Source organism: Camelus dromedarius, chromosome 13 (genome assembly GCF_036321535.1).
Source record: "Camelus dromedarius isolate mCamDro1 chromosome 13, mCamDro1.pat, whole genome shotgun sequence".
In the NCBI taxonomy this organism is placed as follows: Eukaryota; Metazoa; Chordata; class Mammalia; order Artiodactyla; family Camelidae; genus Camelus; species Camelus dromedarius.
In genome coordinates this window covers 4437846-4460322 of record NC_087448.1, presented here as the reverse complement: position 1 = coordinate 4460322, position 22477 = coordinate 4437846, and the positions used below count along the sequence as shown (strand labels likewise).

Below are 22477 nucleotides of genomic sequence, written 5' to 3'. Positions count from 1 at the left end.
TCTCCCCTGGGCCCTCTGATTCTCTCACTTACACTTTCTCCGCAGGAGATCCCCAGGCCCTGCACACCACCTGAATGCTAACCCTCCCAAACTCATATTTCCAGCGTGCGTGATATCTGAAGGCCAGAGCAAAACCTCAGGCTATCCGGAATTTAGGTCTACAACTTTCTTATTTGTTTGGATGAGTATGGACTCTAGCTCATTTTTAAATAACTGACTTTTCTTTCCGTTGCTTAAGTTTCTTTCACAGAAGTTGGTTCTACCCGATAGTGACAGGATTGAAATGCAAAGTCATGCGTGCTTAGAGTACATTTCTATCTGTGGGGCAAGTCATTATTATTTTTGCCTCTGCCGGCTATATGTCATGCTGGGCACGCCTACTGCCGAGAGTCTGCGATCATTTTATTTTAAACGTGGGGCTCCTTGGTTGGTCTCTGAATCTTTGCAGTATTTAGGGGTGGGTGCGTGGGTGGATGTGCACATGTGTGCTTTTGTGTGCATTTATTTTGAAAAACTTAGAGATTGGATTCAAAGCAAAACTTTATCTCAGTTGAGAGGGAATAATTTTTTATTGTCACTGCCTTTTAGCTAAAGACCACTTCCCGTGGCTTACTTCTTGATACTCTACTTCTAGAAACATTTGGAAAGATTCCAGATTCCATCCCCTCTCTGAACACAACCAGTGACTGTGCTGCTTCCATGTTCCAGCTTATAATAATGCTCTGAATTCCTCACTCATCTGACGTTGTCTTTTCTATTATTTGTGTGTGTGTGTGTGTGTGTGTGTGTGTGTGTATTGTTTATTTTTCTGGTTTCTCTCTCTTTCTTTCTCTCATTTTTAAAATATGTTTTTCTCTTTGTCATTGGTGTTCTTCAGTTTTTCTATAATGTGTCCAGGTATAGATTTCTTTTTATTTATCATGGCTGGCATTTTTTGCATACTTGAATATATGTCCTGATGTCCTTGTGCAAAGGTCTGTGTAAATACATCTGCAGGCATTGCTTGTTCTTTACTCTTTCTCTCTCGATTACTTATGCACCTCTAATCATATATTCATCTCCTCAATGTCCCTACCATTCCTCTTTACTTCTCGTTCATGTTTTACAAGATATGAAAGATGACTAGGCATTAACTGAGCAAAGTTGGGGAGGTGCAGGGGTATTTCAGAGGGAAGGGCATGTGGTTACCAGAGGACAGCTGAGAGAAGGCACCTGTGGCTGATGCTCACAGGGTGAGGGAGAGGAGTGGGAGGGAGCTGGGGACACAGGAGAGAGCAGCTTGTACAGGGTCTTAAGCTAAAAAGCAGTGGGAGCCATTGCAGGGATGAGTGATGGTGACAAGATCAGATTTGTGTGTTGAAAAATGCACTCAGCCTTTGGAACATAGGATGGATTGAAAGAGGGCCAGACAAGATGTGAGGAGATGAATTAACACGCTGTTGTAGTGTCCAGGTGAGAAATATTAGCTTGTCCTAAGGTGGTGGCAGTTGAGATGAAGAGAAAGGAGTAGAATGAGAGATGTTTAGAAGACAGAAATCAACAGCACACTATGTTTTGGAAGTTCTGGTGAGTACAGTGAGAATGGAACAGAAGTAAAGGACATACTGTGATACGGAAAAAGCAAGAGAAGTCAGTCTTTCAGGCTGCACACCTGAGGGACTCTCAGGTCATCAACTAAAGATTACTTGAATTAGTGAAGTTATCTCTAACCAAGAATTTCCTCATCCCAGTTGCTTTCTCACTCTCCAGGTGACTGTTTCACCCTCTGTCCTCTCTCCCCGAACCCCAGCATGTTTTCTGTCCTCAGTCTCCAGTCCTCCTCACTTTCCCTCATGACGGGGCTTTCTATTTCAGGGAAAAATGGAAGCAATCAGAAGAGAACTCCCACACGCTCCCATCACCATCCCTGACCTCCTGTCATATGAGTATATCCCCCTGTAGTCCATCTTTCCCCATGTTCCTGGAGGTGAATCATCCCAAGGACACACCCTCCACTCGTGCTCTGGCTGCCCCTCCCTTCACTCCCTCCACTCTCACCTTTCTCTTGGCACCGTCATGTTTTCTACTCACTTGGATTATCCCTATCAGCGTAGAAATACGATAATTTTTTTCCCATTTGAAAAAGACCCTCTTGACCCTGTGTACCTATCCAGCTATGACTCCATTTCTCTGCTCTCATTTGCAATTGTCTACCATCGTCAGAAGAGTTGTCCACACCCATTGTCTGCAGTTTCTCCCTTCCTGTTCTCTTGAATAGAGTAAGGAGGTTTCTGCCCCTACCTCACCACCAAGCCTGCTTTCACTAAGGTCAGGAGTGATATTCATGTTGCTGAATAAATGGGCATAAATGGCCTCAAGGTAGGACAAACTGTGTGCATCTCCACTCCCGAGCCTCCCTGTGGGCTCATCTCCAGGGGAACCACATTCTTGCTTAGCTTTTTCCCTTGCTCTAACCTACTTTCTGTACCTCCCTTTTCCCATGGTCACTCTCTGATAAACCTCTTGTATAGATAGCCTCTCTCAGGCTCTGCTTCTAGCAACCCTGAGACAGCTCCTCTGTGCCTCATAACTTCATGTTCAGAGAAAAACTGCCCACGTCTGTGTCAAATATGAAGCTTTCCTAACTGTTTTAATTAACCTTTGCCAAGATGCCAGTCTATCACGTGTCTGAAAATTTTGGAGCTAGTTAAGAAGTTCTGCTTAAGTCCTTCTGTCTCTCTGACCTGCTTTCACTCAGATAAGGATATCTTGCTATTAAAATTGTAACTAGCCTCTAGCAGAATGCCCATTAATTTACAAGATCTGGCACATGGAAGGTATTCAATAAAGATTTTTAAATGAAGGAATAACTTAATCGATTCCTTTGATGGACTTTTGTCCATTAGCCTCATGCTGTCCTTGCTCTAGTTGGTATCTTTTGCCCTCTAGGATCTGGAACCTTGAGGAGGTGCTGACTTCTGCTTCCACATAAACAAGACAAAAACTAAAAGGTCAAAGCTTCTCTTCTTTTAAAAGACAAGCTCTTGAGAAAGAAAAAGGGATCTAGCACAGGTATCTTCACAAAACAGTCTCTTAACAAATGATACTTCAGCATGTCCAAGAAGCTTGTGGCTGGAAGAAACCTTTTTTTTTTCTTTATTTATGTATTTATTTTACAAAATCTTATTTTTTAAATTGAAGTATGGTTGGTGTGCAATATTATATGTTACAGGTATACACTATAGGGAGTCACTATTTTTAAAGGTTATATTCCATTCATCACTATTACAAAATATTGGCTATATTCCCCATGTTGTACAATATATTGTAGCTTATTTTATACCTGATAGTTTTTACCTCTTAATCTTCCACCTCCTCTTAACGGCCATTTATTCCCACCACTTATTATTATTATTACTATTTTTTTTTAATTTTGGAGGGGAGGTAATTAGGTTTATTTGTTTGTTTAATTAATGGAGGTACTGGGGATTGATCCCAGGATCTCCTGCATGCTAAGCACGTGCTCTACACTTGAGCTATACCCTCCCCTCCTTCCCACCACTTCTTGCTCTAATCTTTCCATCATGTGATGAGGTAACATAGGCATGGATCCAATGCTTGCAGGCAGTAAGTTTTGTTAAACCCATTTTCTGGCAGCCTTGTTTAGCTTTGGATGGCTCTGCTTGGTAAAAATCTCTTCTTTCCCATTCATGCATCATTGTGCCTTCTAATTCCCATTCATTAGTCTAAATCCTACCAATCGGGGCCATGTTAAATATATCTAACTCCTCTTCCACAGGATGTCATTCAGATATTTGAAAATAATCATCCTATTTCCTCTAAGTTTCTCTGATGCATATTTTTCTGTCTTTATCAAAATCCAGCCCCTCTAATATGCTCTGATTCCCATCTCCTCTGGCTTCTCAAGGGTTTCTGTTCCAACCTGCTCCACTGTCAATCTCTCCCTGCCGAGTGCTTCATTCCTATTAGAACTGTGCATAATCTGGGATGGTATGCCCAGCTCTGGCAGACTCGACATCCCCCTTTTTATAGCAAATATTTTGCAGAGCTCTCTTTCTCTTCTATACTGGAATTCATTGACAATGTAACTTACACCCAGTAATGCCTTAGCCATAATAAAGTAGAGAAATAAAAGGAATACAATTTATAATAGGAAGATTTATTTTATTGTGCAAATGCTTGGGTTGTGTGGTAGGTAGCATCTTAAATGGCTCCAAGTTAAATTATTCTTTTGTGTCATCTCTTCCACTTGAGTGTGGGATGGACCAAGTGACTTACTTCTAATGAATAGAATGCAGCGAAATGATGAGATGCCACTTCCAGGATTACATTATAAAAACTGTGACTTCCATCCTCTGTCTCCTTCCCTCTCTCTCTGGTTTTTGCTTATTCTGATGAAGCAAGCAGACTTACAGAAAGGACTATGTTGGAACAAACTATGTAGAAGCTCTGGCCAACCACCAGTGAGGAGCTGAGACCCTCAGTCCTAAAGCCTGTATGGAACTGAATCCTGCAGTAACCATATGAATGAGCTTAGAAGTGGATCCATCCCCAGTGAGCCTTCACAGGAGACAGCAGCCCTAGTGGATATCTTGATTGCAGCCTTGTCCAGAGGCCCTGAGCCAGAGGGACCAGCTGAGCTGTACCTGGATTCCTGACCCAGAGTAATGTGAGATAATACACGTTTTTCTAAGCAACTAAATTTCAGGATACAGAGTTACTTAGCAGTAGAAACCAACACTGCATAATGAAGTGGTCAGATGCTTGCATCTGTTTCTGAAGAATCATTTGTTTAAGGGAATTAAGAGCAGAAGTCATTCTGAACAGAAAGTTCAGGACTGGGAGAGAGCAGAGATGACTAAAAAAAACAATGTTAGATTGCAAACTAGTTTTAGGAAAACTGGAGTTACTCCAATGTCGGCAAAAATCATCCCCTTTGTAGCCAAGGAATCTTCGTACCGTGTATTCTAAATTTAAAAACTTAGTGAACAGTGGGGCTCTTGATGTTTTACTTCCCTGGACAAGCAGAATAGTTTGTTTATAGAATCTAAATCTTTTCCTGGGCAAATGTTTTAATCTTCAAAACACATATTATCAGTGCTCTTTGAAATAGTTTTTTTACCTCCACTTAAATATGTGCTAAACTTTGACTATAACTGCACTTTTTCCTTCTCTCCTTGGCATCAGGATGTCTGGTCTTCCCTCTTTGATGGTATGAGGCTCCTCCTTCTGTAATGACCAAGGGGAAAACCTTGAAGGGGCTTCACAGTTTGATCTCTTTCTCACAAGGATGAAGGAAATATCCTTAATTGAACTGGGTAAGTTGATAACATGTCAAGACAAGTTACAGACTGAGACCATTAAAGTGAAAAAAATGAGGAGGTGTGGGAATCTTACACACGAGTTCAGCTTTATTTATTATTTATAAGTGTAGGGACAAAATTTTCTATGTTATGATATGGGTCAGGGTGGCAATAGTATTATAGAAAACAAATCGCTTTGCAACTCATCTTGCGGTAGAGCATACATTCAGGGTTAATTTTGGATGAGATACATGAAGATTATGCAGGATTCAGAGCTATCTTCTTTTTGAAAACTACCCTGTGCAAGGCAAGATATCCTTGGCTTTTTCCTACTAAATGCCGGTAGCTCCCCTTTAATAATTGTGACAATCAGAAATACTCCCACAAATTTTAAAAACTCCCGTCTGAGTGGTGGCACCCCATTGAAAATCACTGCTCTATTATTCCTTTAAAAATCATCATCAAATCCTGTCAACTCAACTGTCAAAACAAACCCTGTGTGATTAGTCCTTGAGCAAGACTCCACCCTCAGCTCAGGAAAGGAGCATAAGACTTAGCCTGAGTCAATCAGTGACTGTATTCATCTGATGACAATCGTTGGTCCAGGGTACACGACCCAATCAGAGCCAATGGCATGTAATGGAGCTTTTGCTTAATATCTGGGAAGAGAAACTCTGGTCTTCCCCGCCAACCTGAGTGACAGAGCTTGTAGGGTGTGGAGCTGCTGAAGTCATTTTGCATCTCATAAGCTGTAGGAAAACATGGCTCTGGTTCCCTCAAGGGGATTCCTTCCAGACCATAAGTACTGCTAGATTCGAGGAGAAGGAAACAGTATTTCTACTTTATGGGTCAGGGACACATGGCCGCTCGGTCAATGAAGGACTTGTATATGCAGCCTGTGATCCTAGTCCTTTCATACAGTATTTTCATTGCACTGTATTGATCCCTGAACCAGTTATGTTGTTTCCAAGACTACAATCTGTGCTCTTAGGGGAAGGAAGAAAAAGCAGAGTCAACACATAAGTGCACAAAAACACTTTCTCAGTCCCAATCATTTTGTTCACTATCTGTTTCTCCCCACTAGAATGTAATCTTCATAAGGGCAAGAATTTTCACCTGTGTTGTTCACCACTATATCCCCAACATCCAGGACAGCGCTGCTGAGAGATGGCAAAAAGGTAAGTCTTGGTTTCCTGATTTTCTGTTTTTACCACCCAAACAGTATTCATTGATATCTACTCCCTTTCTGTTTTTTAGCTTTTATTATGGAAACCTTTTATATATATACATAATAGAGAAAGCATAAATGAATCGCCTTGTACCCATTACCCAACTTCCCAATGTCACAGCCACTCTAGCTTCACATATACCTACCTTCACTCTCCCTCTGTGACCCTCTAACTAGATTATATTACAGCAAATCCCAGTAGACTTCTGTCTCCTGGGTCAGGGCATTCTCTCTGGGACGACCCATCCTAGTTCATCACCCACATCACCACTGCAGGTTTTAACAATGGTGCTTCTGCAGCAAGCTGGGACTCTCAGGGCCTCGCCCAGCACTGGGGACCACCAGGGATGGGGCTTCGTTTATAGCTGGCAGGTGGGTGACCCAGCTCTGTGATTCCGCTTTAGTGTCTATTTCCTCGGCTCACTCCCAGCACCAGCTGTCTGAGGTCAGGTTCTCTGGAGACAGACATGAAGATGAAGATTAGTGTGAAACAGGTTTCCTGAGAATTGACCTTGGTGTCTTTGCCTCAAAGGAATCACAGAAGTAACCCTGAGCAGAAGTAGAATTGTACCTGTAAGAAGGGCCTCAGTCCATCCCACAGGGACTCTGAGCTGAGGTGGCTTTTCAGACTTGTCCAACCCTTGAGGGAGGGTTCAGGCCTCTATCTCCTCCCTTCCCGGACCAGCCACTGGATGCTGTGAACTTGGTGAGGGGCGGCTCTTTTCACTGAGGGCAGTTCCCAGCGAGGGGCTAAGAAGAGAGCCTGGAGCTACCAACACTACCAGAGTTGGGGGACAACGAGGGGGAACCTGGGCACCACTGCAGCCACACTGTCCCCTTTTAAACTCCTCTTGACCTGTCCATCCCTTATTAAGCATTGCTTCTCCCCAGGGCCCATTCTCAGGCTTTTTCTTTGACTCCCATTTCTTTGGGGGAAGGGAGGGTGCATCACACCTGCTCTCCTGGCTGTCACTAGCCCCCGGTGCCTGGGACCACAGGGTTTCCTGCCCCCTGGTTTATACTTCTGTTCGCACCTGGCCCCTCTGGAATGCCCACCTCTTGTGTCACCTGATTCGCCCCCTAAACACTGCTCCTATACTTGGCCCTAATTGCCTCCCTGCCCCACACACTGTAGACTCAGGCTTCTGTCCTGCTGTCTCCCAGCACAGATTATCACAACCCCTGGGAGTGGAAATGAGATACATTACATGCATGTTTCCTACTTCCTGCCTCAGTTTCCAATTTTGCTCTCTCCTTCCATCCCCCAAACCACAGTCCATCATCCACACTGCTACAGGGGGGATGTCTCTCAAATACAGATCTTTATTCATGCAGGCATAGTGACCGAGCACTTGCAATGTCGTGCCTAGATTATTTTCTGGGCCTGGCATGGTGAGCGATGCAGAAAAAGTCTCTGCTCTCCTGGAGCTCACGTTTCAGTGGGGAGATACAGGCAATTACAATAAAGAAATGGATAAATAAATGAGTGAACACATAAGTCAATATTAGACAGTGATAAATGCTATGCCAAGAATTAGAATAATGTGATAGAGTCCTGGCATGGCTAGCAAAGCTTTCCAGCTCTCTTCTGGGTATGGTTTGGACTCTGGCTTGACACAAAAGGCCCCTCTGGAGACAAGTTTTGGGCTCCTGGCAGGGACAGATGGGGGTTCTTCCTGCCTCTTGGATCTGGTCATTTGGGGAAAGGCTTTTCCTGGAGGGCCAGGCCGGCTGCCTGTGTTCCTCCTCCCCATCCCCTCTTCCTTCCCTTATCCTCCCAGGATCCCCTGGCTGGAACAATGTCCCTTAGGAGCCACAGTGACAAAAGCCCACTGGCCTCAGCAGGTTTACTCTTATCAGTGACTGAACCCAGACAATTAACAATCGATTTCAACGGCCATTTCTGCCATGATTTGGGGGAGGAGATTTTGTTGTTGTTTGAAACACAGGTGCAGTGCTCACTTCTACTGAGCCTGTCACTGGGGCTTGATTTGCAGTCCCCACACTTGGCATTGCCCCCTCCCAGCCCAGCACCCCCTCCCCAACTCCACCTCCCTGAGGTTATGGAAGGAATTTGTGCCAAGTAGGAAAACTAAACAAAAACAAAACGAAACCAAGCAGGTTATCAGTGGGTTCCACATCATGGCTGATAATTTCTCAAAAATCCCTGTTCTCATTGAGAACCCATGACTTCATTTCCCTGCACTCCTCGCTGGGGAGCACAGATGAAAGAGGGAGCAGGGGTCCATCTCTGTTGTCTCAGAAACGGAAGCCCCTGGCAAGCTCCCTTTGGCAGGCCGCCGCCTTTGCTTGCTTACCAAAGCACCTAATCATTAACCCCAGGACACTCATGGCCGATTCCCTAAATACCCCTGAGGCCCAGCCGGAGCCCCTTTCCCTCCTGGCACCTCCTCTTTCCCCTTTCACTTGGGCTTTGCCTTCACTACCTTCCTGCCACTTCTCCCTGTCCATTCTGTGCAGACGTGGCTCACTGTCTTCGCTTCGCCTCCCCCTAGCGGCAAGAACGGTAAATCACCCGCTGGCGTGTGGGCTACAGTAGCTCCAGCTCACCCACTCCAGCGCAGACTGAAAACATGTTAACATGACAGAAAGACAAACACTTATCACTCAAAGTTTTTATTTTAACCACAACAGACAGTCCCATTGGAAATCGCGAGATATTTATTCTTTGCTGTTTGATTACACAGAAAAAAATTACACATGAAAAATTGTGCCTCTATAAATCAGAATTTGTTAACTTAAATCATCAAGCCTTTTAGGTGTTTTTCTGTTATTACGCATAAAAATACAGTTGATGAAAAGTAAAAACGTTCTTTGAATGTTTCTATCTGAATGCCACGTGGATAAGTTGGTTCTGTAAGACTGATACTGGTCACATTGACTGCTCTTTTGAGTGGAATCAACATGGTTCACTGAAAGAAAAGTGTGATCCTAGGGTTATGCCTGAATTTCTGAGGCTGAATTTCTGAGGCTGATAGTCTTAAGAATTGGGGTGAGCTGCTTGATGTGAAGGCTAGGAAGACCTGCAGCTAAAAATTTTACCCCATATCACGTGGTCTGAAACGATACACTTACCTTGGGCCAATGTCAAACGCTCTTATCAATAAGCAGATGTCATTAGAATCAATTGATTATGGGCTCTTTTTCCTTTCCATTGTTAAATCTCTAAAAGCCTAAATCTGAGCCTCTGGGAAGGGGTGAAAAGAGAGTGCTGAAGGAGCTGTGTCTATTTTCATGCCACAGGGAAACTAAAGAGCAGAATGAGAAGTAGGGACAGAGGATGGGGGAGCATTCCAAGTGACAAAAGGGTGTGAATGGGGAGCTCACAGCTTTACCTCCAGCTGTCCTAGGGGACCACTTTTGAAAATTTCTATTTCATGAGTCTTTATGAAAATTTCTCTCCTCAAAATGTCAGTGGTACAGGTCAAGGGCTGAGAGAAAGACCTTTATTCTTTAAGTTACCTAAGTATTAACACATTAAACCCTCTGAACAGCATTCCAAGGGAGGCACTGTTATATTCATAGTGCAGATTAACTGAGGCACAGAGACAGTCAGTGACTTGCCTAGAGGAAGGGAGGGGGCAGGTTCCAGCCCGGGGGCACTTCAGCACATGTGCTGGAGCTGCTCTTCCAGCTGGAGGGGCGCATGGCTCAGCTTTGGAAATGTGAGCTGATCTGATCTTTGCAGTGAATCGACCATGACCTTTTAGGGCTCCTTGATTGATTATCCATCAATCCTGATAAAAGATCGTCTTACACTGAAGCTTAATTTAGCACACAGAATCCTATCTTATCCTTCAGGATTCTAAGAGGAATTCTAAACAGATCAGTTGGAATCTAGGTGGCCTCAATTTCTATAGGTTTGCACAGTAGAGAGGAGAACACTCTTCACCCACCTCCACCCCCATGGACACCCATTACATCAATTATTTTTTTGTAGAAAAAAGACAAGCTTTCTTTAGGAAAGTTTATTTGGGTGGTTTAAGTGTTTTAAAAATCATCAATCGAAAAGTTTCACGGCAGCAGGAGCTGGAGAACTTAGGCCCTGTGGCCTTGTCCATACTTGTCACCGCACAGCATACTGTTCTGGTGGGGCTGCAGAAAGATGGGAGGAAAAACCACTCCATGACTGAAACCCAAACTCACTTTGTGCATGCAGACAATCCACTGAGTTAATAGAACGATAAAAGAGAGATCTAACTCACTCTTATTGTAGTTCCCCCACTGGCTGTGATTTTATCTAGTGCATTAGCGTAAACCCATGTGTTTGGACCTGTTACCAAGGGAAGGAGATCTAATTCCGGATCAACCAGTGAAAGCTGGGTAGTTCTAACCACTGACATCTGCAGCAGCTAAATAAGACCCGTGTTGCCTCCGTTATGCAGTGTTTTCTACTGTATTTCTGAAAACATGCTCAATTGTCACATAGTAAAAAATAAGTATTGGGCCAGTTCCCAGGGATGGTGGTACTCTTAAAAAAGTGATTCCAATCCTATGTTCTTTAAAAAACAACTTAAGTAAACATATGAAATAAGATTCCATTCCTTTCTCCTCTGATTACTGGTCCATCTAAAATTCCATCCATTTGGAATGGATGAGGAGATGGACGTTATCCCTGGAAAGATTGTATGTCTAGACTAGGGAGCAGATCAGTTTTACATTTTCACGTAGGAAAAAAAAAACTTTTTGCTCATGGAGCCAGATGGTACACAGAATTGCTCTACTTAATTCTGAAAGCTGTTCACGAAAGACCATACACTGGATACACTGACAGAGATGAATGCTTTGGAAAGGACTTCCACCAAAAACAGAAACTTGATTTGCAATTGAGGAGGGTTTGCCTGTTTCCTAAGTGACTGATCTTCAAGAATGGCTTTAAGAAAGGTGTGAATTAAAATTAAATCTGAAATCATGAGATAAGTAACATCTCCCTATATCCTTACACGTTTGGGAGTATGATTAATTTCTGGTCATTTGGCAGGACTGTTATAACAAATCACAATCTGAAATAAACTTCTTATATTCAATTTGTATGCTAAAATGTATCTGCTTGGCACCCAAAGATTAGATTTTTGCCAGAGTTTTGTAACAAGGAATAAGGATTTGTGTTGCAAGGAGAAAATTGAGGGAGCTGGTATTTCATTTTTCTGAACGATCCAGAATACTTTTGTGCTTAAAAATTAACCAATGTAGGCAAAAAAAAAAAAAAAAAAAAATTAACCAGTGTAGGATTAGCACTTTGTATTGTGTGTTCACATACAGAAGTTCATGTATATAGCGTTTCTCTTTCCAGAAGTAATTAGGGGATTCAGGTAAAACCAATTATTTGTGAACACTCTGTGATGTAAAAGAGGTCCCTGTGCTGAACCCGACACTGGGAGATGGCAGATCAGTGTGGTTGCTTCCAGGGTGTGTTAAGTTTGATTATACTTGTATTCCATAATGTTTTACCCTTTTCATTTTGTACTCATGGTTGCAGTGGTTTATGAAGTAACAGTCTCTAGGTTTCAATCCAAATGGAAACTTGGCATGAAAACTCTCAATCCAATTATTTCTGTACACATTTTGAAACAAATCATTTTGGCCCTTTTGAAAATTTTACAGGAGGTTATAAAAATAAGAAATTTCAGGTTTCAGATGTTTTATTGCATTCTTGTAGCATAATAACAGCTTCATTAAAAATAGTTTCACAATACAATGTGAACTTTGTGAGATGTATGAAACACACTTGCTGGCCTCCTTTGTAAAGCTTTGTGTGCAAGGAAGTTGTGTTATTCTACATTTTATGTTTCACTTTTATTTTGCTAAGATTTAGTGAGATATTGAATTACTACACCTAAATGCATGATTGTAAGGACAAAAGAGCCTGGAAGGTGAGACTGCTCTTGAGGGTGAGGGCTCAGGACACTTTGCAGCCAACATCACACACAAGCTAAGACACTGGGATCAGGTTCAGGACTTATTTAAAATACCTCTTGAACCAAGAGTTCTTCAGTCCATGGAATGGGCTGGAGGTGGACGTGGGGAGCTCTCCCCCCAGAGCACTGGACTGTCTTAGAACTTTTGCTCAGTCATCATGGGAGAGCAAACATGATGGAGAAAGCAAAGATGTCCCTCTCCCCTGTGAGTTTGGGATTTGATCGTCTCACAGGCCAAACACATTTTGGAGAGTGGGAAGGAACCTTAAAAGCCATCTACTGCAGGTGCGCTTTTGCTCTTCCATTCTCCTCTCCAAAACCCCCTTCCAAACAACCCTCCAGTTTCTCCGGTGATGGGAAATTGAGTCTCCAAAGGCAGCGCCTTCCGTCGGAGAACAACCCCAGTGTTACAGAGTTCCTGCTATCAAATCTGTCTTCCTGTAATTTCCACCCATTGTTCCCAGTTATATGCCTCAGACCCAGAAAGAAACAGGCTTGTTTTGCATTCTATGACAGCAGTCAACTCTCGGAGGGAGGCAGTGGCAGAGTGAGAGGGATTTGTGGGCAGACAGGGTCCCATTCTCTCTGACCCTTGGTCTTCTCGTCTGTAAAATGCTGACTGTAAAAACTGACTTACATGGTAGTTGTAAAGATTCCAGAAAATGTGTGTAAGGCATACAGTAGTGACTCAGTAACAGATTGTCATTACTATTACTATTGAAGGCGCCTAGTAATTTCCTCTGGAGTTTCCTTTCCTTTAGGCTAATTAGCCTTCATTTTTCATCTGTTTTTCATACTTTGTAGTTTGGGGTCTCTCCATCAGTCATTCCAGTCTTGCCCAGTGCACTTCCATCCTTTCTCAGACGCGGTGCTTTCTGGCGAGCAGAGCTGAAACACTTCCTAGGTCACTGACACCACACTGGTGTCCACACACGTAGGGTGCTCTCTTCTAGTCTTTCCATCCACACACCAAACACCCAGCAGATTCCTGTTGAGGAGATGATCGGCATTTCATGGAATAAGAAAGAGAAAGCATTTCGGGGCTGACACTCACACTCTCCGATATGACCCTACTAAATGACAGCATGCCCTTTCCCCGTCTGTCCTTGTTTCAGACACCTGCGTGTGTCTTCCCTGCTTGCTCTTCACAGCAGCCTGGTGATGTCCACACCATCTCTGTTCTCCTACTGGGGACATAGTTTGGAGAATTTCATCAAGGGCAGTATTCCAGATTTGAACTTAGGTCCTGTTACGTGGAACCAGGCCCTTTCTCCATCCATCAGGTGGGATGAATGTTCTAGATCTTTCTGCATCCTCCTGTCCCCATGCTTCCATCTCTCTCTTCACGCCTCCCTTCTCCTTCCTCTGACGTGGCAGGAATAGAAAGTGGCAGCAGTGGGGGTGGGGGCTTAGATGCTGCCCCCGCTCCAAGCAGGGCCCATGGAACTGGGAGGTTTGGGGGAACCCTGTCAGTGAGTGAGGTGATATCAGTCTTATCAGTCTCTAGAAGACAAAGAGGGCAGAAATCGCGTTAGTGACTTCTGGGGCCATTCTGATGATTGAACCCAGTTCAATCAACACAGGAAACAGTGGGGTAGACCTGGTTTCCGGGCAGTGGGAAATCAGTGAGCTGGGTGCTCTGGACACTCACCTGAATAGACCTTCCTTGGAGAACAGAAGACTCCCAGAAGGAAGAAGCGCCTTCTCCCTGCCGTGTGCACCACCAGCATGCTGTTCCCACCGAGAGACATGGGGAAACTCACAGCTGCAGACCGCAGTCGGTCGCTGGGCACAGCCATCCCAGACTGAACCCACGTGTTCTTCCAGATCTCCAGGCACAGGCCCTCCCCGAGGCTGCCCCACACTTCTGCTTTGCATCCATCTCACCATTCACCTCTGATTTGCTTGACTGTTTCCCCAGTGTAGCATGTAGCTCCCCAGTCCCAAAAGGGTATTTCAAAAGACAAACGATGGTCTCTCCTTGGTTAAGAGTACCATAATCATAGAATCTGTGGGTCCTTTTAACATTGCTATAAACAGACATTTCAAATCACTTGAGAAATATTACAATTTAAAAATGCAATAGAACCTCAGTCTAGGGGTAAATGTTTAATAATATTTAGAAAGCAAGTGGTTAGAAAGGAGAAAAATATGACTGTAGCCAGTGTTCCCTATAAAACAGAAACTCTAAAGTAATAAGTTCTAAACGTCAGCCTAGAAAGGCCGGGATGGAGGTTGTCCAGCTCATAACAACATTCCTCTGCTTTCCATGTTGTTTCTTTTGCAGGTCATAGGAAAATAAGGAGAATAGTATAGTTTGCGTACAGGTGCCAAGACCTGTATTGTTAGCTTTCCGGCACTTTTTATTGTGTTTGGGAACAAAAGCCCAGCTACAGCGCAAGGAAGAGAGTGTTGGGTGGAGATAGAGGAAGAGAAAAACACTGGGCCCAGGAGCGACCCGACAGGAACTTAAAACATTCAGTAGTTTCAGAAACTACCAGGAGACTGTTCCTTTGCTCGAACATGTTCAGCTCTTCCAGCCACGCAGTTCTATTCTTGAAAAACCTTTGTCAGTCAGCATCCTACCAGGAGATGGCTGGTATCTCAAGTTAGGATGATTTAGGGCGGGTTGAACGAAGGGACTGCTTACAAAGGGGTGGGCAGGCTGTTTGGGAGCCCGGAAGATAGTGCAGTAACCAGTCCTGATAACACAGAGCTGTCACCACCCCTGGACCTAGAGTGACAAGGGGAGGAGTAGTTACCGCGACCTGGGAGAGTCATACAGAGAGGACTGAGGGACATGGCCAGCTCCAAGGGGACACCCCACCCCTCTAACAGGTCCCTCTGGACTCCTCATCGGCCAAGATGAGTTGTAATTCAGAGGACACTGCACACCGAGCAGTCAGAGATCAGACAGCAAGGTGAGCAGGGAGGGAGAGTGGGTCTGAAAGGACAAATGGGCCATATCTGGACGGCCCTAGATGCCCAGCGTAACGTGAAGGCACACGTGTCTGGTGGGCGGCTCAGTGTTCTGCTGAGTAACGTAAATTGTAGGCCTCACCCAGATTGTCTCCTTGTGTCCTATGTTCTTTCTCCCCCTTGAATCATAATTTAAAGCTCCCTATGTCTGAAAGTCATTATTTGTTCTTAAAGGGTGTGTGCGTGTGTGTGTGTGTGTGTGTGTGTGTGTGTGTCTGTCTGTCTATGTGCGTGTGTGTGAGAGTTCTTCCCCAAGTACTTAGATGGTCAGTTGGAAAACTGGACCTTGGCATGAGGGACAAGCAGGCCTGGTGTTTTCTTCCCTTGTTTGGGATGGAAGACAATGAAACTGGGCTCAGCACAGAGTTTCTGGAATTGGACTGGTGGATTTCCACACGTGGTGTTATTTAAAACTGAATAAGGCAGACTTTGGGTATTGTTCTGTGAATTATTGTCGTTTTTTGGTGCAGGCCTTCTGAGTTAGATGCTAGAAGATGGGCCACAGGCTACACCCTGAAGGAAAGGTGAGCCTGGGGCAGGGAGAGGAAGAAGCCAGCCAGGACTCGGAGGTCTGGAGACACCAGGACTTCCACAGATGGAGACAGAAGTGGCTCCTCTGGGCTAGGCAGGAATGCTGCAGTCCAGTGGGGACCCATGGATCTGCACCTGCCTGGCTCCAGGAGTGACTGTGACACACACATGGTGCTGTCTCTCTGAGAACAATAAACCTTCCGTACATTCTTCTTAAAGGTCGCAGGGGCTGTGGTTTGTGCTGGGGCGATTAGGAGGGCAGAGCTCCTTCTCCAGGAAGGTGTAGGGTAATGCAGGGCGCGTATGCCTGGGAGACGCTGTATCCTGAGGGGCAGAGGCAATGGCTGTGATGCAGGAAGAGGTCAGGATGGAGGAACACACAGAGGCCACACCCAGGGGCGTGAAGGCTCCGGGCTTTGCCACAACTACTCAGTTCTTAAAAATAAGAATGATTGCATCTCACAGTCACAACCTAGTGATGCCAGGAAATACGCAAAATGGACTTCAGCAAAGCACAGCTCCTGCTGCTTCAGCCTCAAGGGCCTGTCGCCCCGACTACTTACTTGCTCTGCTTAACAGAACTCTTCCCGGGTGGGTAACCACGCTGGGTAGGAAATACGTTAGTAGACAAGCCCCCTTATAACTGGGTGGTAGTGGGGTGTCCCAGGCTAGTGCACTCCAGGCCCAGGCATCTAGGAAGGTGCGGAGGCCTGGGTGTCAACATGGTGTGGACACACAGGCTTGAAGCCCGAGTTTGTCACTGAAGGCGTGGGCGGCAGGGACACGAGTGTGAACTGAGCCCATTGCCCTGGGAGACCGTTGGCTTCATGGTCTGGCCATAGCGGGGATGAGGCCTGCCTTTCAAGCTTGGTGGCCTGGCACAAATTATTCCACCTCTCTCGAGTTTCTTCATCTGGAAACGGAGTAATAGTGGCCACCATTATAAGGTGGTTGTCAGGATGAAATGAGTTGCAACATGTCACATACTTAGAAGAGCACCTGGAACTGACTAAGTTTTCAATGCATTTACCTATTCACTCATTCATCATGCAAGAGATATTTATTGAGTTCTGTTCCGGGAACTGTTTTAAGCTATGGGTAACACAGGTGAAAATATTTGCCTGCATGGAGTTTATTATTAGGGGCCACAGAGCCATAAAGATCTTTATAGTTTCAGCCTTTTCTTCAGATCACAGCTCCTCATATGTTGAAAAGATGTGCAGGTTACAGCTTTTCAGGCCTCACCAGCTCTACTGATGTTAGGCATTTCTGATTCCTAGTTGAGGGTGAAGGAAGAAATGCATTCCTATTGAAATTGTTCATTCTTTCTGAATTGCTAATGCTTCCTTACGGATTTATGGGTCCAGTACCGCCGAACTGGGGACGGGAAGTTTAACTCAATGGCTGACCTATTTAGCCACCGTACTGGGAAGAAAAGCCCAGCTTAGGACAGAATTGCATTTCGAGAGTTAAGCAAGAGGAACTTCCCAACTTTTGAACTTTGCAGCGGGGAGGAGAAGTTGAGAGTTGATTCAAATATGGAAGTTTTCTAAAGGTTAAAAACATTTTTCTTTGTGTTGGGGAGGGGCCTTGTAGCAAGGGCTTCCAACCCTCAATTCAATTAAAATCCACAGAGAAACTCTGCACAGCTCCCTGCCACATGGCTGCGGTTCACTCCAGCATTAGTCCTGGGTTAAATGTTTACAAATACTGCACTTTATTTGCGGCTGGATCTCAGAGTTCAGCTCTTATCCACGTTTGCTGTATTAACTGATCCCAGGAAGAGGAACTGGGAAAAAGACTTGCAAAAGCAAAGAAAGAAAACCAACAGCATTTTCTCATCTTTTAATCATAGGACTTGGCACAGAGGAGCCTCTGCTCTTTCATGTTTATTTTACAGGTTTTATTCATTCATTCATTCAGCAGACGCCGTTTGAGTGTCTAGTTGGGGTCGGGTGTTGCCCTTCACGTTGGAAACACCACCACGGAGCCCTGGTTCTGGCCCTCAGGGAGCTTACCACTCAGTGGGAGAGACGGATGTTAACAGAGTCTGCTGTAATGAGAAACATAACAGTAACGACTGGGGCATTTCTAAGAAGAGGGACCTGGTTCCCTAAGGATGAGTAAGAGGAGATTTGCTTCATCAGCAAAGACAGGGTGAGCTTTCTTGAGGGGAGATTATTCCAGCTGAGCTGTGAAGGAAGAGTCAGAGGTTAACTGGACGAGGAGGGAGTGACCAGCAGCAGAGGGTTCCCAGAGAGGGAGCCGCGTGGGCAGACGCAGCTGCCAGGCCATGCGGGAGAAAGGGACACCTCTGGGATCCACCCAACAGAGCCCTTCACGGGATGGCAGGAACCATGCTGCTCAAGTGACACGACGTGGGTCTCCAGAGCCTGGGAAACGGCCTTCCTCGTGGGGAAGACGCAGCACACACAAACCTCTCTCTCAAAGATCTGTCCACTTCCATTCTGATACGACGGAAAATTTCAGTAATAGATGCAATATAGTAATTTGAGTAATTGAAGTCATGTTGGAATTGATATTTGCCAAGCTTAGTATAGTAACTGAGATGTTTTTCACTTATTTATGTTTCCTATTTTAGTTGTTTTCTAATAAATAAAATCATTTGTATATTTTTAATAATAGTAGAGAGAAATGAAACTTAAAATGTCAGTAGAGAACAGTGAAAAATGATGCTTGTTGCAACTTCTCTTCACTGTAAAATTTAATAAAACCTAATTTATGGAGAACAGGATTATTAAGAAAACAATAAGATACAAATTATATATTTCCTACTGTGGTACTTAAAGTGGATGACCTAGATTATTCCCTAAAATAAAGCCTGGATGCATAAGACAGACTACATTGGAGGTATTTCAAATTCATCGGTAAATAATATTTTCAGAAGGTGATTAGCAAATTAATGCAAAATGTAGAGTATCTCATTTTGCACTTTTCTGGACTATGAGTAGTTGGTGTTTAAAATACATGCTAAGAGGTATTGATAATCCATCACATTATTCTAAAGCAGTAACACAGATTGCAATTTTCTCACTGATTGCATGGTTGATGAAATAAAGTCTGCCGAGATGAGTCACTATGACGGCTGTAAAACCAAGTTGGTCTCCAGTCAGACCCTGTCCTTGAGCCCCAAACTGGAGAGCTCTGTCCATTTCCACGGAAGACCCTCCGACCCAAGATGTGTGAAGCCTGGCAGGGTTTTCCCTGGTTGGCCTCCCAGAACCATCACTTCCCCACCACCCACCAACTCAGGTGCTCACCCCAGTCCACCCAGTAGCACCAGCCAGAAACCTCGGGCTCCAGCCCTCTCTTGTTATGTCCCACTGCTGCCCAGACTCAGATGCAGCCCCTGTACGCAGCCCGCACCGCCTTAGCTCAGGGCCTTATCTCTCAGTGTCCTTGAACCAGAGCCCCTCCCTTCAGGATTACCACTGTCTAGTGCAGTGGCTTTCAAGGCAAGATCACCAGAGCAGCAGGAGCCACTGGAAACTAGATAGAAGTGCAGATTCTCGGGCCTTACCCCAGACTTACCGAATTAGAAACTCTGCGGGCGGGCCTGTCAATCTGTGTTTGAAGGAGCCTTCCAGGAGATTCTGCTAGTAGTGGAGACTTAGGACCATTGCCCTAGTCCATTCTCTGTGGCGAGCTGTTCTTCAGATTCAAAGCTGGTTTGTCTTTTCTGTGTAAAACACTTAATGCCTCCTGCAACCACCTTTAATGTTCACGTGGGGTGGGCAATAGGCAGGCAGCCTTTTGTCACCTGGCCCCCGCCCCCATGCCAGCTTGGGTCCTACTGCCACACCCCCCTCGCCGAGGTTCGCTCTCCAGTTAGCAGAACGTTTTTTCAGCTTCCATGGCTCTTTCCTCTGCCTGCAAAGGCCGACAGACCACACCATTGTCTCCACTTCCTTCTTCCGCTTTCTGCTCGGAAATCTCTCGTTCCTCACACCTCTACCGCCTTGCCAATGGTTCCGTGCAGTTTCCCCTGAACCCCTGACCGGGGTTGGTCACTCGTGCTCCAGAATGCCTGCTGAGCCATGTGCACACTCCCCTCCCATAACCCCCACACTCCTGCTCCCTCTTCCTGGGAGTGCCTGGGGAGCAGGCAAAGACACCTCTCTGTTGCTACTCTGGGCCCTTGTTTTCTGGCACTGGCTCTAGTGATTGCTTGATTCTCAGTAAATGTTTGTTAAACCAATTGAACTGAGCTGAGTGGTGCCCTCTGACTCCCCACCCCCTGGCATTTGTACTGTTGTTGATTTTGGCCACTGCATTTGGACTATCACTGGACAAGTCACTTACACTCTCTCTAAGTTGAAAACCAGTGTCTGGTTTATGAATCTCACAGGATTTTTGAGTATCAAATGAGGAGCCCAGAAGTACAGCTGAATTATATGCCTTTGAATAGAGACTCTGGCTTGAGTCAAGCCTGAGTATTCTCTGCTTTTCTGGACCCTGTAATTTGACAGCTGGCCCTTGGTTGCTCAGCCCTGGCCATGCCCAGACCTGCTGTTACGCTGCTCCACCAAGACGGGTTCTTGAGAAAGTCCTAATTCCCACTGATGTCAAAAGGAGGAAAAGGATGATGAAGAGATGCTGTGAGAATTCAAGGCTGGGAATACCCATCCAGTGGTGAGCCCTAGAGCCACCCAGGGAAGAGGCCAGCAGAGGACATGAGCAGAGTGACCCCAGAAGAAGGAGAGAGGCAGCGCTGGCTGAGGACAGAGCCCTCGCACGCGCTCTGCTTTCCACAGGCTCGCATTTCGTCCTCTCACTGCCCTTTGATGTCTGGACTGTGTATTTTTCGCATCAGAAAAAGAGACAGAGGCTCAGCTCAGAAATTGAAAACTTTCCCCAAAGTCCCTCAGTGAAGAAGTGTCAGAACCAGGATTTGATTCCAACAGACTGTCCTCACATCCACCGATGGCTCTTGCTGCATCTGCTGGTTTTGCAAGAGCTTGGACTGCAAATCAGTAAGAGCAATGCTAGCAGCGAAGTGTGCCTCAGAGCTGGTGACTTCCGGCAGGACACGTGGTGGTTCAACTTCTCATTCATTCACTCATTCACTTTTCAGTTATGAGAACCAGCGTGGCGCAGTGGCTGTTATGCACTGGAGTGTGTTCTCCCCAAGTTCGTATGTTGAAGTCTTAACCCCTAACAGGTCAGCGTGTGATCTTATTGCGTGACGGGGTCTTTACAGGGGTAATCAAGGTAAATGGGGCCTTCAGGGCAGGCTCTAATCCAAGACGACTAGTGTCCCTATTAAAAGGGGAAATCTGGACAGAATGACATGCTAAGAGGGAAGACGGTGTGAAGAGATGGGGCGAGAACGGCCTTCAGAAGGAACTGACTCTGCCGACACCTTCATTTCAGACTTCTGGCCTCCGGAACAGTGAGACAATACATCTCTGTTGCATAAGCCACCCAGTGTGTCATGGCAGCCACAGGAACCAAATACAGGGGTTAAAAGCATGGATTCCAGAATCAGAGTGGCAGGCCACAAATCCCCTGGCTTTGGCATTTCCTGGCTTTGTTGCTGTGAGCAAATAATTCAGCTTCTCTGGGCATCGGTCTTCTCCTCTGTAAGACAGGGCTGGATAGGCCTCATAAACTTGTTACAGAGATGAAATGTGTTGATGCAGGAGAGCAGGTACGTTGACAGTGCTTGGCACAGAGCATAACTCTCTCCTCATTGGCTGTTTCTACCGATTGTCTGCCGTGTGCATCCCAGCCTGCCTCTCCAGCTGCGTGGGACCACAAGTCATGGCGGGAAGTCCTCATGAAGGCATGGCAGGGCCTCTGCTCCTCGCGGTGATGCCCCGGTACAGTGGGGACAATTCTGACTTCTCCTCTTTCATACAGGTGGGGAGCATGGAGGGCTGTCCATGAGGGGTCTGTGTCCTAGGTCTAAGGATGGGGGCCTTCAAGCTGGGGAAAGGGGTGAAGGAGAGGAAAGAATGAACTCTTTTTAGAGAATTTTCCAGGCATGTTTATTTCTTAGGGCTCCTTAACAAACTGATGTCAACTGGGTGACTGACAACAACAGAAACTTATTCTCTCAGAGTCTGGAGGCTAGAGGCTGAAATCAGGGTGTCAGCAGGGCTGTGTGCCCTCTAAAGGCTTCAGGGAGCAGTTGTTCCTGGCCTCTTCCAGCTTCTGGTGGCCCCAGGCGTTCCTTGGCCTGTGGTTTCTCCAGTTTTTGCCTCCATCTTCTCATGGCCTTCTCCTCCCTGGCTGTGTTTTCTGTTCTCTGCCTCTTAGAACACTTGTCATTGGATTTAGGGCCTGCCCAGGTGTTCCAGGATGATCTCACCTCAAGATCTTCAACTTAATTACATCTGTTGAGACCCTTTTTTCAAATAAGATCACATTCAGTGGTTCTGGGGGTCGGAAGTGAACATAGTTTGTTGGGAGCCGCCACTCAAGCAAGGACAGCCAGTGTCTTACACACACTTACCTAATTTAGTCTTTACAAC

At 45.5% G+C, this 22477-nt stretch overlaps 1 long non-coding RNA gene across 5 annotated transcripts in view; it reads left to right on the top strand.

The window, feature by feature from the left end:
- LOC116157130 (uncharacterized) overlaps positions 1-22477 on the top strand; it is a 175787-nt gene that overhangs the window by 9853 nt on the left and 143457 nt on the right. For 3 of the 5 annotated variants that reach the window (XR_010383567.1, XR_010383568.1, XR_010383570.1), the window contains exons 2-3: positions 5188-5318; positions 6388-6481. This is a non-coding gene — a long non-coding RNA (uncharacterized LOC116157130). Of the gene's footprint in view, positions 1-4400; positions 4670-5187; positions 5319-6387; positions 6482-15919; positions 16199-22477 lie in introns of those variants that run through there. The other 2 variants (XR_010383569.1, XR_010383571.1) reach the window with 2 other exon arrangements.